Source organism: Trichechus manatus, unplaced genomic scaffold (genome assembly GCF_000243295.1).
Source record: "Trichechus manatus latirostris isolate Lorelei unplaced genomic scaffold, TriManLat1.0 scaffold00018, whole genome shotgun sequence".
In the NCBI taxonomy this organism is placed as follows: Eukaryota; Metazoa; Chordata; class Mammalia; order Sirenia; family Trichechidae; genus Trichechus; species Trichechus manatus.
The window spans coordinates 22,557,379-22,573,343 of NW_004443954.1; positions in this window are offsets into that span (position 1 = coordinate 22,557,379).

Genomic DNA, 15,965 nt, shown 5'->3' on the forward strand with positions numbered 1-15,965 from the left:
GTTGAGAAATTTCCCTTCTATACTTATTTGATTGAGAGTTTTTATCAGGAATGGGTGTTGGACTTTGTCAAATGCCTTTTTTGCGTCAATTGAGATGAGCATGTGATTCTTTTCTTTCCTTTTATTTATGTGGTGGATTACGTTGATTGATTTTCTAATGTTGAACCATCCTTGCATACCTGGTATGACGCCTACTTGGTCGTGGTGCATAATTTTTTTGACTTGATGCTGAATTCTATTGGCTAGAATTTTGAGAATTTTTACATCAATATTCATGAGAGATATTGGTCTGTAATTTTCTTTTTTTGTGGCGTCTTTGCCTGGTTTTGGTATCAGCATTATGCTGGATTCATAGAGTGAATTTGGAAGTGTCGCTTCCCTTTCTATGTTCTGAAATAGTTCGAGTAGTACTGGTATAAGCTCTTCTCTGAATGTTTGGCAGAATTCTCCAGTGAAGCCATCTGGGCCAGGGCTTTTTTTTGTTGGGAGTTTTTTTTAAATTACCTTTTCAATCTCTTCTCTTGTTATGGGTCTGTTCAGATTTTCAACATCACTTCATGTTAGTTTAGGTAGGTAGTGTATTTCTAGAAATTTATCCATTTCCTCTAGGCTTTCAAATTTGTTAGAGTATAGTTTTTCATAATACTGTGTTATAATCCTTTTATATTTCAGTTGGGTTTGTTGTAATGTCACCCATTTCATTTCTTACTTGGGTTATTTCTGTCCTCTCCTGTTTTTCTTTCGTCTGTCTGGGCAGTGATTTGTCGATTTTGTTGATCCTTTTAAAGAACTGACTTTAGGTTTTGTTGATTTTTTTCTATTGTTTTTCTATTTTCTATTCCATTTATTTCTGCTTTGATCTCTGTTTTTTCTTTTCTTCTAGTGGCTGTGGGCTTTTTTTGCTGTTCTCTTTCTATTTGTTTGAGTTGTGTAGTTAATGTTGGGGTTTTGTTCCTTTCTTCTTTTTTGATGTGTGCATCTATTGCTATAAATTGTCTTCTGATGAATGCCTTTGCTATGTCCTGAAGGTTTTGGTATGATACGTTTTCATTCTCGTTTGATTCTAGGAATTTTTTGATTCCATCTCTGATTTCTTCTATTACTCAGTGGTTTGTAAGCAAGGTGTTATTCAGAAAATTGATTTTTTTTCCTTGTTTTTCCTGTTGTTTTCTACCTGATGGCATTGTGGTCAGAGAAGATACTTTGTATTAGCTCAATGTTTTGGATATTGTTGAGGATTGCTCTGTGGCCTACAATGTAGTCTATTCTGGAGAAGGTTCCATGTGCATTGGAAAAGAATGTGTACTTTGCAGCTGTTGGATGGAGTGTTCTATATATGTCTGTGAGGTCAAGTTAGCTGATTGTGCCCTTCAGGTTTTCTGTATCTTTGCTGAGTTTCTTTCTAGATGTTCTGTCCTTTACTGAGAGTGGTGTGTTGAAGTCTCCTACTAATATTGTGGAAACTGTCAATTTCTCTTTTCAGTGATGTTAGAGTTTGTTCTATGTATTTTGGAGCCCTGTCATTGGGTGCGTAGATGTTTATTATGGTTATGTCTTCATGCTGGATCATCCCTTTATTCACTATATAGTGTCCTTCTTTGTCTTTTATGGTGGATTTTGTTTTGAAGTCTATTTTATCTGAGATTTGTATCGTCACTCCTGCTCTTTCTTGGTAGCTGTTTGCTTGATATATATTTTTTCCATCCTTTGATTTTTAATGAATTTACATCTTTGTTTCTAAGGTGTGTCTCTTGTAGACAGTATATTGATGAATCCTGTTTTTTTTATCTATTGTGTCACTCTCCATCTCTTTATGGGTACACTTAGGCCATTTACATTCAGTGTAATTATTGATAGGTGTGAGTTTATTGCTGTCATTTTGTAGTGCTTTTTTTTGGTGGTGCTGACATTTTCTTTGTTCTTCTTACTCTCCTGTGCTGAATTCTTTTTGTTTGTGGATTTTTTTCATTTCTTTTGTTTTTGTAGATTTTGTTTTTACTGAGACTTTATGTTTTTCTTCTTTATTTTGATGAGTAGGTTTGTTAACTTTCTTTGTGGTTACCTTGAAATTTACCCTTATCTTCCTAGGTTTGTACTGGTTTATTATTACTTGGTATCACCTTGCCGCCCTCTCCATTAGAAGGTTCTATACCTATATCATTTATTCCCCCTTTTATTGTTCTGATGTTGTCATTTGCAGATTAACCTCTCTGGTTCCCTGTTGTAATTTTTTTGGTTTTGGATAGTCCTTGAGAGTTCATTTCCTAGGTTGGTATCTGGCTGGTATGATCCTGCATCCTAGATTCAAGCTGTGGTCTGATGTTGTTTGTTCTCAGACTGAAGGACTTCCTTTAATAATTCTTGTAAGTTGGGTTTGGTTTTTACATAGTCCCTTAATTTCTGTTTATCTGGAAATGTCCTAATTTCACCATCATATTTGAATTAGAGTTTTATTATTCTTGGCTGGCAATTTTTTTTTTTTATTTCAGGGTTTTATATATGTCATCCCATTGCCTTCTTTCCTGAAAGGTTTCAGCCGAATAATCCGAGCTTATTCTTATTGTTTCTCCTCTGTATGTGACTTTTTGTTTTCTCGATCTGCTCTCAGGATTCTTTGTTTGTCTTTGGTTTTTGTGAGTGTGATTATGATATGTCTTGGTGATTTGCTTTTGGGGTCTATCCTATATATGGTTCGTTTAGCTTCTTGGATGGTTAGCTTTTCATCTTTCATGATTATGGGAAAGTTTTATGTCAGCAGTTCTTCAATGATCCACTCTGTGTTTTCTATTTTCTCCCCCTGTTCTGGAACTCCGATCACTCACAGATTTTTGCTTTTGATTGTATCCCACGTAATTCTCAGGATTTCTTCATTATTTTTTCTGATTTTTCCTCAGAGTTGTATCCAAGTACTTGTCTTCAGTTTCGCTGATCCTGTCTTCCATCATTTCAAACCTGCTCCTCAGCCCTTCTGTTTCATTGTCCATTTCTGAAATCTTGTTGTTCATCTTTTGGATTCTTATTGTTGTTTTTGTATGATTTCTAGTTGTGAATTTATTTTGGCATTTTGTTCCTGTATTATTTTCCTGAATTCTTCCATTTTTTTTGTCTGTATTTTCCATGAATTTGTCTATTTTTTCCTCATTTTTGGCTGCTTTTTGCTTTTAGTGTTGGATAATTCTGAATATTAGAGATTTGAATTTCCTATCAGGTAATTTTAGTGCCTTTTCTTCTACTGGAAAGTAATCTGATGTTTTATTTTGGACACCTACTGGAACCATCCTCTCCTATTTTTTAATATATTTTGATATTGTCTGCTGTCTTTGGGACATTCAGTAGTTATTGTCCTTGTTTATTGATTGTAGATTTGTTAGTTTTCTGCTTTTTTATGTTATTTGGTTACGTTTGAGCAGGTCGGCTGTGGGCACTTTGTTGTTTGCTTGTCTGTGAGCATAATACTTTTCAGCACCTTGTCCAATGGGCAGGGTCAGACCCTCAGCTATGGTTCAGCAGGGCAGGTCCAGCTGAAGGGGAGTTGCTCAGATGGGTTGTTTGTGGCATGTAGTAGAGCCTGCAGGGTGGGCTAGGAATCAGTGTTGGGCAGGTTCCTGTAGGCCATGCCTGTGCTGCTTGGAGGTGTGATGTTAAGTCCGCAGTGCTGGTAAGCAGGAAGCAGGGGGTAGTAGATTGTGATGTGTGGAGCTAAGATGGGTATGGGAAAGAGGAGAGAGAGGATAAAGAAACAGGAACCAAAAACAAAAAAATAAACAAAAAAGAGTGCTGGGGAGCTTTCCATTGGAGTGGAGAGATGAGAGACCAAGAAATGAAGAAAAACAAAAAGGAAAAGAAAAAAAAGAAAAAGGGTAAAATAAATAAAAATAAATAAATAAAAATCAGAAAAAAAGGAAGGAAAAGCAATGCCCCAGGGATCTCACCAGTGTTGCTGCGAAGACTGGGGAGTGGGTAGAGGTGTCTCATAGCACCAGGTATTCAGGAGACAGGAAGAGAAGGTAAATACGGAGAGATGAAAAACTGAGAAATGAAGAAAGACTAAAAGGGTAAAAGAGAGAAAATAAAACAAAAAACAAAGAAGCAAACAAAACAAAAACAAAAACTAAAAGTAAATGCTCTCAGGGATCCCACTGTGCGGCTGCACAGACTGAGGAAGTAGCTCCCAAGACCCACAGTACAGACCAGCTAGAAGGGGTTCCCAGGCCGAGAAAAGAAAAAGAAAACAAATAAATAAACAAATCAAAATTGAACAGATCAAAACAAAGGAAAAAAAGCCCTGGGGATCCCATCAGTTTGGCAGCGCAGGCCTGGAACCAATTCCACAGTCTAGTGGCATTTCACAGCCTTTCAGAAAGAAGCAAAGATGGCACATGGAGCCAGGTATTTGAGAGAAAGGAGGGGGAGGTGTGTGAGGTATGGAAGAAACCAAAAGAAGTGGAAAAAAGCAACACCAGCAACAACAAATGACACTCCAGGAGCCAGCCAATGTGGGCGGGTGGAATCCAAGTGACAAAGGGCTGAAGCTGGTGCCTCCGGCTAAGAGACTGTAGCCCCAGGAAGCAGAGGAGGTCAAGTGGGTGTGAAGAAGTGTGGTGGGGTGGGAAAGCATATATCGCTAGTTACCAGATGTTCTGTTTCATGCTGGGAGCTCCGTGAAGCTGCTTTCCTGTGCTCTGTGTTCACTGATCTCTGATAGGAGTCCAAGATGGCAAATCCATGCTGCATCAGCTGATAGGGGACCTCTGCACGTATCTCTCCTCGCTCTCTCTTCTCTGTCAGTTTCTTAATCCATTTGGTGCTTGGCTGAGTTCTTTATCTCTTCATTTGATGCTTAACATTTCAGGATTGACTTGTGACTCTGTTTGACTTAGTTTTTCTGATCTTTGCTGAGGAGGGATGGCGTGGTGTTTCTGTCTGTAGTGCCATGTTGCCCAGAAGTCTCTTTTATTTTTTTTAATACAATAGTTTTATTAAGATGTAATTCATACACTACACAATTCACTCATTTAAAGTGTATATAATTCAGTGTTTTTTAGTATATCCACGGAATTGTGCAACCATCACCAAAATCCATTTTAAAAGATTTTCATCACCCCTAAAGAAACCTGTAACCATTAATAGTCACCCCATTTCCCTTCAAAAACCCCCTACTCTCAGCCCCAGGCAACTACTAATCTGATTTCTGACTCTATAGATTTACCTATCCTTGGCATTTCTTAAAAATGAGACTGTACAATATATGCTCTTTTGTGAGTAGCTTTTTTTTTTCCACCTGGTGTAATGTTTTCAAGTTTCATCCATGTTGTAGCATGTATCAGAACTTCATTCTTTTTTATGGCAAAATAACATTCCATTGTATAGATACACCACATTTATTTATCTACTCATCAGTTGATGGGCATTTGTATTCTAATTAGGTTTTAAGTTAAAACCCTGCAGTGCAAACTTCTTCTATCCATATGTAAAATATTGACAAGTGAACATTCTATATTAACAAATACTAATATTCTGAATTAGTTTGCATTGCCACCTGTATCAGGAGCATTTATAAACATTCTAATTATATAGTATTTCTGCCTTGATAGATTTAGGGTTTCTTGATGCCGCTATTCAAAAAAAAAAATCCATTGCTGTTGAGTCAATTCCTACTCACAGTGACCCTATAGGGCACAGTAGAACAGCCCCATAGGGTTTCCAAGGCTGTAAATCTTCATGGAATCAGACTGTCACATCTTTCTCCCACAGAGTCGCTGGTAGGTTCAAACCACCAACCTTTTGGTTAGCAGCCTAGTGCTTCACCGCTTCGCTACCAGGGCTCCTCATGCTGCTATTACTGCCACCAAAGTACAGGTAGTCCCTGACTTACCATATATTGGGGTTATGCGGGACCATACTTACAACCCTTCCTGGTATTTTTTTGGTACATCTTATGTTATTAATATATATGTACGTATTGAAATATATATGTACATATTGAAATATATCTGTAAGTTTATATGCAATGTTTCCAGCTCCCAAAGACAAACAAAAGCTGGGATTTATAAAGATATTGATAATAAAAGGAAATAATGAAACAAAAAAAAAACCAGGTATTCTATTTAAGTCAGAACCAACTTACAATGGAGTCATCAAAACAGAACCCCATTGTAAGTCAGCAGCTACCTATAAAAACAATTCAAAATGTGAGTTTTAATCTGTTGCTTGTTTTATGAGTCCTCTCCTGGGCATCCTCCTAGTGCTGAGGGCTGGTGTCCAGCTCTTCCTCACCTCTGGCTCCTGGTCCTAGTTCTCAGGCGTGGAGACTATGAGTGTGACCTGCCTGGATGTCATGATTCCTTCTCTTTCCCACACACCAGAAGTTCCTGAAAAGTTGTGGTAACAAATGTTTGACTCAAATATTACAATAAAGTTACTCCTAACTCCCTTTTTCTATAGCATGCCGACAAGTATATTTGAAATGTGTGGGATGGAGACACAGACATGGCTTACAAGTGGACAGGGGTCTCTGAACCAACACATATACATTTGAGAGGGCCAGGTGTCAGGGAGAAAACATTCAGAGGACTTTCATCTCAACCATGCACAGCAGTTATATGATACCATATAAAGCCAGGTTAGTAATCTGTCTCCATTGACTGACACTATCTAACAAAGGAGTCCACAAAAGTATTTCTTTCTCCAACTGAAAGGAATATTTATTTATAAGCAGTAGATGATAAGGGGCCCCTGAAATTATTGGCTGTGGGTACGAAAGTCATCTAAATGTGGTTCTGCATTTTGCAAATTTATGGTCTTAGAAACTGCTGAATGCAGTTAAATTAAACAAGTTAATAACTAGGTTTTTAAATTTTTTTTTACCTGCTCATGTAATAGATAGTTCTTAGGCTTTAGACCAATATTTTAAAAGTTGCTTCTAAAATTTCATTGTTTTGAAATCACAGAAACATTTAAAATGTCTCAGCTCTTTGATAACTTCTTCTTCCCTTTTAACTCTTATGGGTAGCTCTTGTCAGGAATATCATCTCAGAGTTTTCAAAGTGCTTCGACATGGATTCAAGTTTTACTAAAAGAGGGTGACTCTGTGAGTGCTAAGTACTGCCTGATATTTTGGAGATCATATCTGATTTTTTGCAGTCTCCAAAAATTATCATTTGTTTTTCTAAACAGTTTGGAGGTTGGAGCAAATGAAGAAAAAATATGATTCACAGTGAATTCATTGATGGAATCCAGCACTTCACGTGATCTCCATTTGCTCTCTAGAACTTTCTCCCATTCTTCCCACCCACCACTGTTTGCCAGGCAATCTTACTGTTGTGATTAACATGAGAGCATCAGAATTCCATCTTGTTAGACAGAGAAGCAGAGTGGTTTCTTTATCAAACCAGCTTTCCTATTGTGAAACAAGATTTCCACAGCTCTGGTAGAAGTTCTTATCAGTATGTACTTATTTCACAGTAGGAATGCAAACAGCACATTTGCAAAAGTTCTTCTTTCTGTTTTAAGTGACTTTCGTTCTCTAGCCAGATTAAGATCTTTGGTTACATCAAATCTCCAACTGGCAGAGGACCAGACTGATTTTTCAGAGAACAGTGTCACTGAAAATATTTTTAGGAGCAGATGTAATGGTGCCTAAAGCAGCCGTTAGTAGGTGAGTGGTAGAGTGACACGGAGCAGGAAGGAAATGGTCTTCCTGGAACACACTTTTATTCTCTGGGGAAGTGATACAACATTCTTCAGCATGTCAAAAGGTTGTTTTGGACGACAAGCCAAACACATTCTGGCCACCTCAGCTGATTCAATATCTGAATGAAAGGAAACTTTTAAAAGTGTAAGGTCCATAAGACAACAAAATGATAGTGCCACCCACAGTATGGACGGCATTCCCAGGCGTGCTGGTCTCCTGAGCCTTGGGTCTCTGGTGAGCCACAGGATGGATCTGCAAAACCACCAGACCCTGCTTGATGCAACCACAGGTCCAGAAGAGTTCATGCCTGATTCTCTCAGGGGCTATGCGGGGGCCTCCAGAGGAGAGAGCATTGAGCGGGGAGCTCAGGCAGGGCTCAGGCACAGCACTGCCAACTCCTAACACCTCCTGTCACTTCCTAGCTGCACAGCCTTGGGAAGGTGCTCAGCAGTAACAGGCACAGCAGCAGAATCAATCACAGGGCTGTGGTGAGGATGAAATGAGAAAATATTAAACACCTTTAGAACCATTTCAAGGCCCTGAGGGATGTGCTCTCTCACCTCTGTTCGTTTATGCTCCTTTGATCGGCAGACCTTTGCCATTTATTAGTTTTACTTTCTAGAGACAGAAATTAACTCAAATCAACTGAAGCAGAAGACGATTCATGGGCTCAAGTATCTGAGAAGGATGGGGTTAGGACGAAGAGGATCAACCATTTGAATAATGTAGTCTCTCCCTCTCTCTCCTTTAGCTCTCTCTGTCTACTGGTGGATTGTCATCATTCTCTTCCTCTATAGACTGGAATCTCCATAAAATGGGGAACACAGCTATCAGCTAGCTCAGATCCACATTGTTCCAGTGGAACCCATGCACAAGGAACAGCCTTCCACACAACTTTACAGAAAAGCCCTGGGAAAGAACTGTGGTTGGTCTTGGTGGGACATAAACAGGGTCTGGTCTGTTAAGAAAAGAAGAGAGAAGGCTGAGCAGAGGAAACAATAGCTACTAGATCCCTATTAATAATGAGGTTTTATCTGTGGGGATGAGCTAGGGGATCTCCAGTCAAGGCCTTTCTGTGAAGGTGAGGTGAGGGACCACCAGCCATCTCTACTCAGGGTCTCTGAGGATGAGATGAGTGGCTGATGGGTTTGAACCGCTGACCTTTCAGTTAGCAGCCAAGTGCTTCACTATTGCACCACCAGGACTCCTTTTCAGACCTACGTTAGACTTCTTGGTTCCGGAGCTTTGGTGCTGGGACCCAGGAATCTGCATTTTAACAAACTTCTAAGGGTATTTGTTACATACACTAAAGTTGGAGAATTGCTTCCCTAGCTTGATACATGTTTTGACACAAATTTTCCTTAGCCCATGTTAGACTTAAGAATTCTGGGTTCAAATGCTGCTCTCTCCATGTAACAGCTCCTTGATTTGGGGACAGTATTCATCTCACTGTATCCCAGTTTCTTGGCCTCAACTGTTGTTGCAAGGGGCCAACTGAACAATGCCTGTAAAGCCCACTCTATGTTTATCTGTATTAGTGCAATATTAGTATTATCATTGTGTTATTACTACTGCTACAATTATTCTTATGATCATTCTGGGAGAAATTGATTGATAATTATCACTAAATAAATGAATCTCTGCTCCTATTCCCCCTGGAAGTCACCATGGTTGACCCTGGGAAACTGATAGCAAATCACCTTGTTAGGGATTGACTGATGTCCCCAGAAAGATAGATTGAAATCCTAACCCCTGTACTTGTGAACTGACCTTGTCTGGAAATAGGGTCTTTGCAGATGTTATCAGTTAGGTCAACATGAAGTCAGATTGGAGTGGGATGGGTCCTAATCCCATCTGAGAGAAGATGCATCTATAAACTAAACCAAAAAAAACCAAACCCACTGCCATCAAGTTGATTCTGATTCATATCGACCCTAAAAGACATAGAATTGCCCAATAAGGTTTCCAAAGAGCGGCTGGTGGATTTGAACTGCCAACCTTTTGGTTAGAAGCCGAGTTCTTATAAGCCAAGGAGCACCTAAAAAAACCTGTTATACTCTAGTCAGTTCCAACTCATGGCGACCCTGTGTGTTATAGAGTAGAACTGCTCCATAGGGTTTTCTTGGCTGTAATATTTACAGAAGCAAATTGCCAGGCCTTTCTTCTGCAGTACCACTGGGTGAGTTTGAACCATCAACCTTTAGGTTAGCAGTTGAGTGCAAACCCTTCGCACCACCCAGGGACGTTTAAGGAACACCTGGGGCTACCATAAGCTGGAAGAGACAAGAAAGAATCTTCTCCTAGAGTCTTCAGAGAGAGCACAGCTCAGCCAACACCCTGAATTTGGACTCGTCTCCAGAACTGTGAGACAATAAACTTCTGTTCTTTAAAGCCACCTACCTTGTAGCACTTTGTTACAGCCACCCCAGGTAACAAATCCACCCCTCCTGCTGTTTGGATGCCTACTTTTGTCACTTCTCATCTAAGGCTCACATTTTAACCATGGTTGTTTGCTGTGGAATGGTTAACATTTTGGCTGCTAACCAAAAGGTTGTAGACTGGATGTTCAGATCCACCCAGAGATGCCTTAGAAGAAAGACCTGGTGATCTACTTCAGAAAAAATCAGCCACTGAAAACTCTATGGAGCACAGTTCTACTCTGACACACATGGGGGTACAATAAGTCATAATTAACTCCCCAGCAACTAGATTTTTTTTTTTTTAATCACAACTCCTCTCTCGCAGTGCTTGGGTCCCCATTGTTTCAGTTGCTTCAGCCCAGGGCTCTTCAAACAGGAACCAGCACAGGTGTTACCAGGACCCTGTTAAAATGCAGACTCTGGTTCTGTAGGTCTAGGTGGGGCCAAAAGGCTGTGTATCCAAGAAACTCCCAGAAATGCTCCTGCTGCTGGTCCAGGAAGCACCCTCCAAGAAGTAAGGCTCAGTAAAATGGTGGGTCTCTGGGTGGTGCTCCTGAGGCCCCCTGTCCCCCACAATAAGGATTGCTTTTGACACATAGCTTGTATCTTAAGATCGATCTCTGCTCACTCACCCCCTGGGCCTGAGCTCTGGGGGCTCTGGAGACAGACTTCCTGGGTAAGTGGTACTGTCTCTGCTCCCAGGGCTTCTACACTTGGATTTTCTGCGTGCCAAAGACACCATTTTCTGAGGGATCAGAGTTTCATTTTATTTACTTAGGTTGCGATTTGAGTTACTATCGTTATTTAATATAATGAAGATCTGGAGAAATATCTGAATTTATCGCTCCCTTCCCCTTGAGTGTTGCATGAGCTAGAAAATAACCTTACAATATTTGCTATTTTTACTGTTCTAGAAGGCTACTCACTGACTTTTGAAATTAGAACTAAAAGGAAAGTAGCTCTAAGGATATTACACAATTACTATTGTTTTGTTCACTTATTTGTTATTGCTCTAGCCTTTTGTTCAAAAAAGAAAATCATGATATGGGTTGTTTCAAATATATAAATATATTTCTTGACAGCTTTGGCGTCCTCTATTGGTTTGGGCTTGTCAAAGTCTTTTCTCTTGCGTGAAATATCAAACTCCGCCACACGGGGGAAGCAGAGCATCGTTCTTTTCACTCAGCTACAAAAGCCAAGCTGGGAGTTTGGGCTTGGATTTCAAAACCTTGAAGTTAGAATTGAAAATATCAGAAATTATCTTACTAGTAACAAGCCCTTTCTGTTGGCTGAAATTCCACAGATTCAGCCTTCTAACTTAAAAGTTCATATGAAGAATCATGTTTTACATAAACTCCATTAAGGAAAAGAGCTCAGCTCTTTTCATAATTGATGCTAGCCCTCTAAGCTTGGCACAGGGGCAGTTAGGAGGATGGAGGTGGTGTAGCATGAGTGGGGCATTGGTTAATTTAACCCCAGTCCAGGATATTATGATGACCAGGACTTCTGGCAAAATAGAGACAGTAGGAAGAGGCAGGGGAGAAAAAAAAAAGACAAGAAGCCTTTATGGAAAGGAAATGGATTTGGATGAATGCTGTGTCCAAAGAGTTAAAGCAGAGACAACCTTGAAGGATCACCTAATTTTTTTTTCTTTTACTTTGAAGAATCATTTTGGAAACCAGTTAGACATCATCTTAGCTGATATCTAAAATGCCAGCTGTTCCAGAAGGCAATAGGAATTTTTTTTTTCTTGGTACAATGAGGTTAGTCTGAGAAGGCAGCCAATTTGGGGTATATTTCTACTTTGTAGCTGTGCAAATTTGCAAACTTAAAATCATATTCATTTGTGTTCCCCAGTAGAAAATTAGGCAAATGAGTGAAAATTAGAGACTGCATAAAACATCCATGTACATGTGGTTTCAATAATCTGTCACCCAGCTGTGGCCCCGAGTCTCACAGAAATGGCTAAATTCTAAAGGGAAGAAATGACTTCTTGCTGTTATCACATCCTCTCCTGCTTTAAGGATGGAAGACTGAATCATGACAGAGGCTGTTTAAAGATGATCCAAGATGCTGAGTTGCTTGAATGACGTCCTCCTGTGGTGGGTTTATATATTAGCTCAGGCAACAGTCATCATGCTGGGCAGACTGGCATCAGGATGTGGGCTGGGCAAGGCTCTCTTCAGCCCCAGCCCTATTATATGGGTGAAATGTAGGTGTTACACTTTACAAAAGCTTTGCAGGACAAAGTTCTCAGCTGACCTATAGCCGGACAGTGCTGGGACATGCCAACAGTGAGTCTAGTGAATTTCTCGGTTCCATTACACTGTGATTAGTCCAGCCCTGACCTCTTTTCTGAGCTCCAGACCAACATATGCAGCTGCCTAGTCAATACCTCCATGAAGGTATTTATTTTCAGTTCAGTACTGCAGCTTCCGGAGGATTACTCATTGCAGTGGAAGGCAGCACCATCCTCAATTCTTCCTTATTCCTCTTTCCTCTTATAAATAATCAGCAAAATCTTTGTGTTTTTACTTTCAAAATGTATCTGTTCTTCTCACTCCATCTCCATTGTCACCATGTAGGTCCAAACAACCACCTTCACCTACATAATTGCAATATCTTCTTAAGAGGTCCTCTCTGGCTGCTGTACCCAATCAATCTTCCACCCAGAAATACGGGCCAGCCTTGAAAAGCTAATCAACAGCACATTTTGGATATACTTAAAACTCTTTAATTTAAGCCACTGGTCTTCTAATTTAAGCTCCTTACTATGGCCAACAGTGACAGACTTGTCCAGGTTTGCTAGGACTTTCCTGATTTTAGTACTGAAAGGCCCATGCCCCAGAAACTCCTCATCCCCAGCAAACCAACATGGTTTACCCAAAGCCCTGATTAATCAGCTCTTACCTACTTCTCCAACCTCATCCCCTTTCACCCTGCTACTTACCCACTAGGATTTGGCCACATGAACCTTCCTTTTGTCCCTGGGACAAGATGAACCCTTCTTGCCTTTAGGTCACTGCCCTCCCTCTTTTGTTTGTGTAGACCCTTTATCCTAGCATCACACATGGCTTCTTCATGCTCTTCAGACCACACATCAAATGACACACCTTTATGGGACCCTGTCCTTACTTTCTAACAACCAAACTGCTGTCATGATCTTTGTCATGGGTTTGTTTTATGCTTTTTCCCATTAAAAATACATGTTGCAATGTCTTCCAGCAAAATGGCACTCTAGGCAGAAGCACCACGCCGTCCCTCCACAGCAAAGATCCAAAAAACTAAGCCAAATAGAGAAAACAGCAATCCTGAAACCCTAAAACATCAAATAAAGAGATAAAGAACTCAGCCCAGCACCAATGGAGCGAGAAAACTGACAGAGAACGGAGAGCAAGGAGAGATTCATGCAGAGGTCCCCTATCAGCTAACGCAGCATGGATCTGCCATCTTGGACTCCTATCAAAGACCAGCAAATAGGGGATATGAGAAAGCAGCTTCATGGAGCTTCTAGCAGGAGACAGAACAACTGGTAATTTGCAATGTACACTTTCCCACCCCCCACACTTCTTCACCCCCCACTCGGCCTCCTCTGCTTTCCACGGCCAGAGTCTCTTGTCTGGGAAGCACCGGCCACTTGGATTCAACCCGCCTGCACTGGCTGGCCCTCTGAGTGCCATTTGTTGTTGCTTTTTTTCCACTTCTTTTGATTTCTTCCTTACCTCTCACCACCTCCCCCTCCTTTCACTCAAATACCTGGCTCCGTGCGCCATCTTTGCTTCTTCCTGAGGGTCTGTGGAGCTCCGTTCGAGTGTGGAGCTGCTTCCTAGTCAGGGCTGCTGCGCTGGTGAGATCCCGGGGCCTTTGTTTGTTTGTTTGTTTGTTTTGAATTGTTTGTGTGTTTTCTTTTCCTTTTCTTGAGTTGGGAGCCCATTCTGGCCAGGCGGTGCTGTATGGCTTGGAGCCTACCCCTTCAGCTTGCGCAGATGCCCAGATGGATCCCTGAGGGCATTTCTTTTATCGTGGTTTTTTTTTTTCCTGTTTTTTGGGGGGCTTTTCTTGTTCTTTTTTTTTTTAATTTGTTTTGTTTTCTTTTCCCTCTTTTTCCTTTTTCGTCTTTCTTCATTACTCAGTTTCTCATCTCTATATACCTTCCTTCTCTTTTTGTTCCCCGAATACATGGCACTGAATACCTTTATGCCTTCTACCCAGGCTGTACTGCAACACCTGAGAACAACTTAACCAGACCTCATAGCTTCACCGGTGGGATCCCTAGGAGTTTTGCTGTTCTTTTTCCTTTCTGATATTTATTTATTCAGTCTTTTTTTTTCTTCTTCCCCTTTTTGTTTTTTTCCATTTCATAGTCTCTCATCTCTCCACTAGAACAGCAAGCTCCCCTAGCATTCTTTTTTGTTTGTTTGTATGTTTTTGGCTCCTGTTTCTCTCCTCTCTCCCATATCCATCTTAGCTCCACACATAACAATCTCCCCCCTACATCCTGCCTACCTGCACCGGGCACTTAACATCATATCACCAAGCAGCACATGCACGGCCTACTGGAACCTGCCCTGCAGTGATTACCCACCCGCCCTGGTGGCTGTAGTAAGTGCCACAAACAACCCATCCCAGTAACTCCTCTTCAGCTAGACCTGCCCTGCTGTACCATATCTGAGCGACTGACCCTTCCAATTGGAGAAGGAGGCGAAAAGTATTGTGCCCACAGACGAGCAAACAACAAAGAACACACAGTCCACCTGCTCAGACATAGTCAAATTTTAAAACAAAAAGGGATGAAACAAACAAATCTACAATCAAAAACGAGAAAAATAACTACTGAATGCCCTGAAGACAGCAGACAATATAAAAACATTTACTAAAACAGGACAGGAGGGTTCCAGTAGGCGTCCAAAATAAAACACCAGATGACTCCACAGTGGAAGAAAAGGCACTAGAACTACCTGATAGGGAATTTAAATCCGTAATATTCAGAATTCTCCAACAGTTGGAGCAAAAAGCAGACAAAAATGAGGAAAAAAATAGAAAAATTCATGCAAAATACAGACAAAAAATTGGAAGAATTCAGGAAAATAATGCAGGAACTAAATGCTAAAATAAATTTACAACTGTAAATGATACAAAAACAACAATTAAACAACAAGATTTCAGAAATGGACGGTGTCATAGAAGGGCTGAGAAGCAGATTTGAAATGGTGGAAGACAGGTTCAGTGGAATTGAAGACAAACACTTGGATACAACTCTGAGGAAAACACAGAAAAAAGAACAAAGAAAAATTAAGAGACCCTGAGAATTATGTGGGACACAATCAAAAGCAAAAATTTGTGAGTGGTTGGAGTTCCAGAACAGGGGGAGAAAACAGAAAAAACAGAGAGGATAATTGAAAACTGCTGACAGAAAACTTCCCCAGTATCATGAAAGATGAAAAGTTGGCCATCCAAGAAGCTCAACGAACCCGATATAGGATAGACCCCAAAAGAAAATCACAAAGGCATATCATAATCACACTCACCAAAACCAAAGACAAACAAAGACTTCGGAGAGCAGCTCATGAAAAACAAGAAGTCGCATACAGAGGAGAAACAATAAGAATAAACTCAGATTATTCGGCAGACACCATAGAGGCAAGAAGGCAATGGGAAGACATATATAAAACCTTGAAAGAAAAAAACTGCCAGCCAAGAATAATATATTCTGCAAAACTCTCATTCAAATATGATGGTAAAATTAAGACACATCTAGATAAACAGAAATTAAGGGAATATGTAAAAACCAAACCAAACTTACAAGAATTATTAAAGGGAGTTCTTCGATCTGAGAACAAACAACTTCAGCT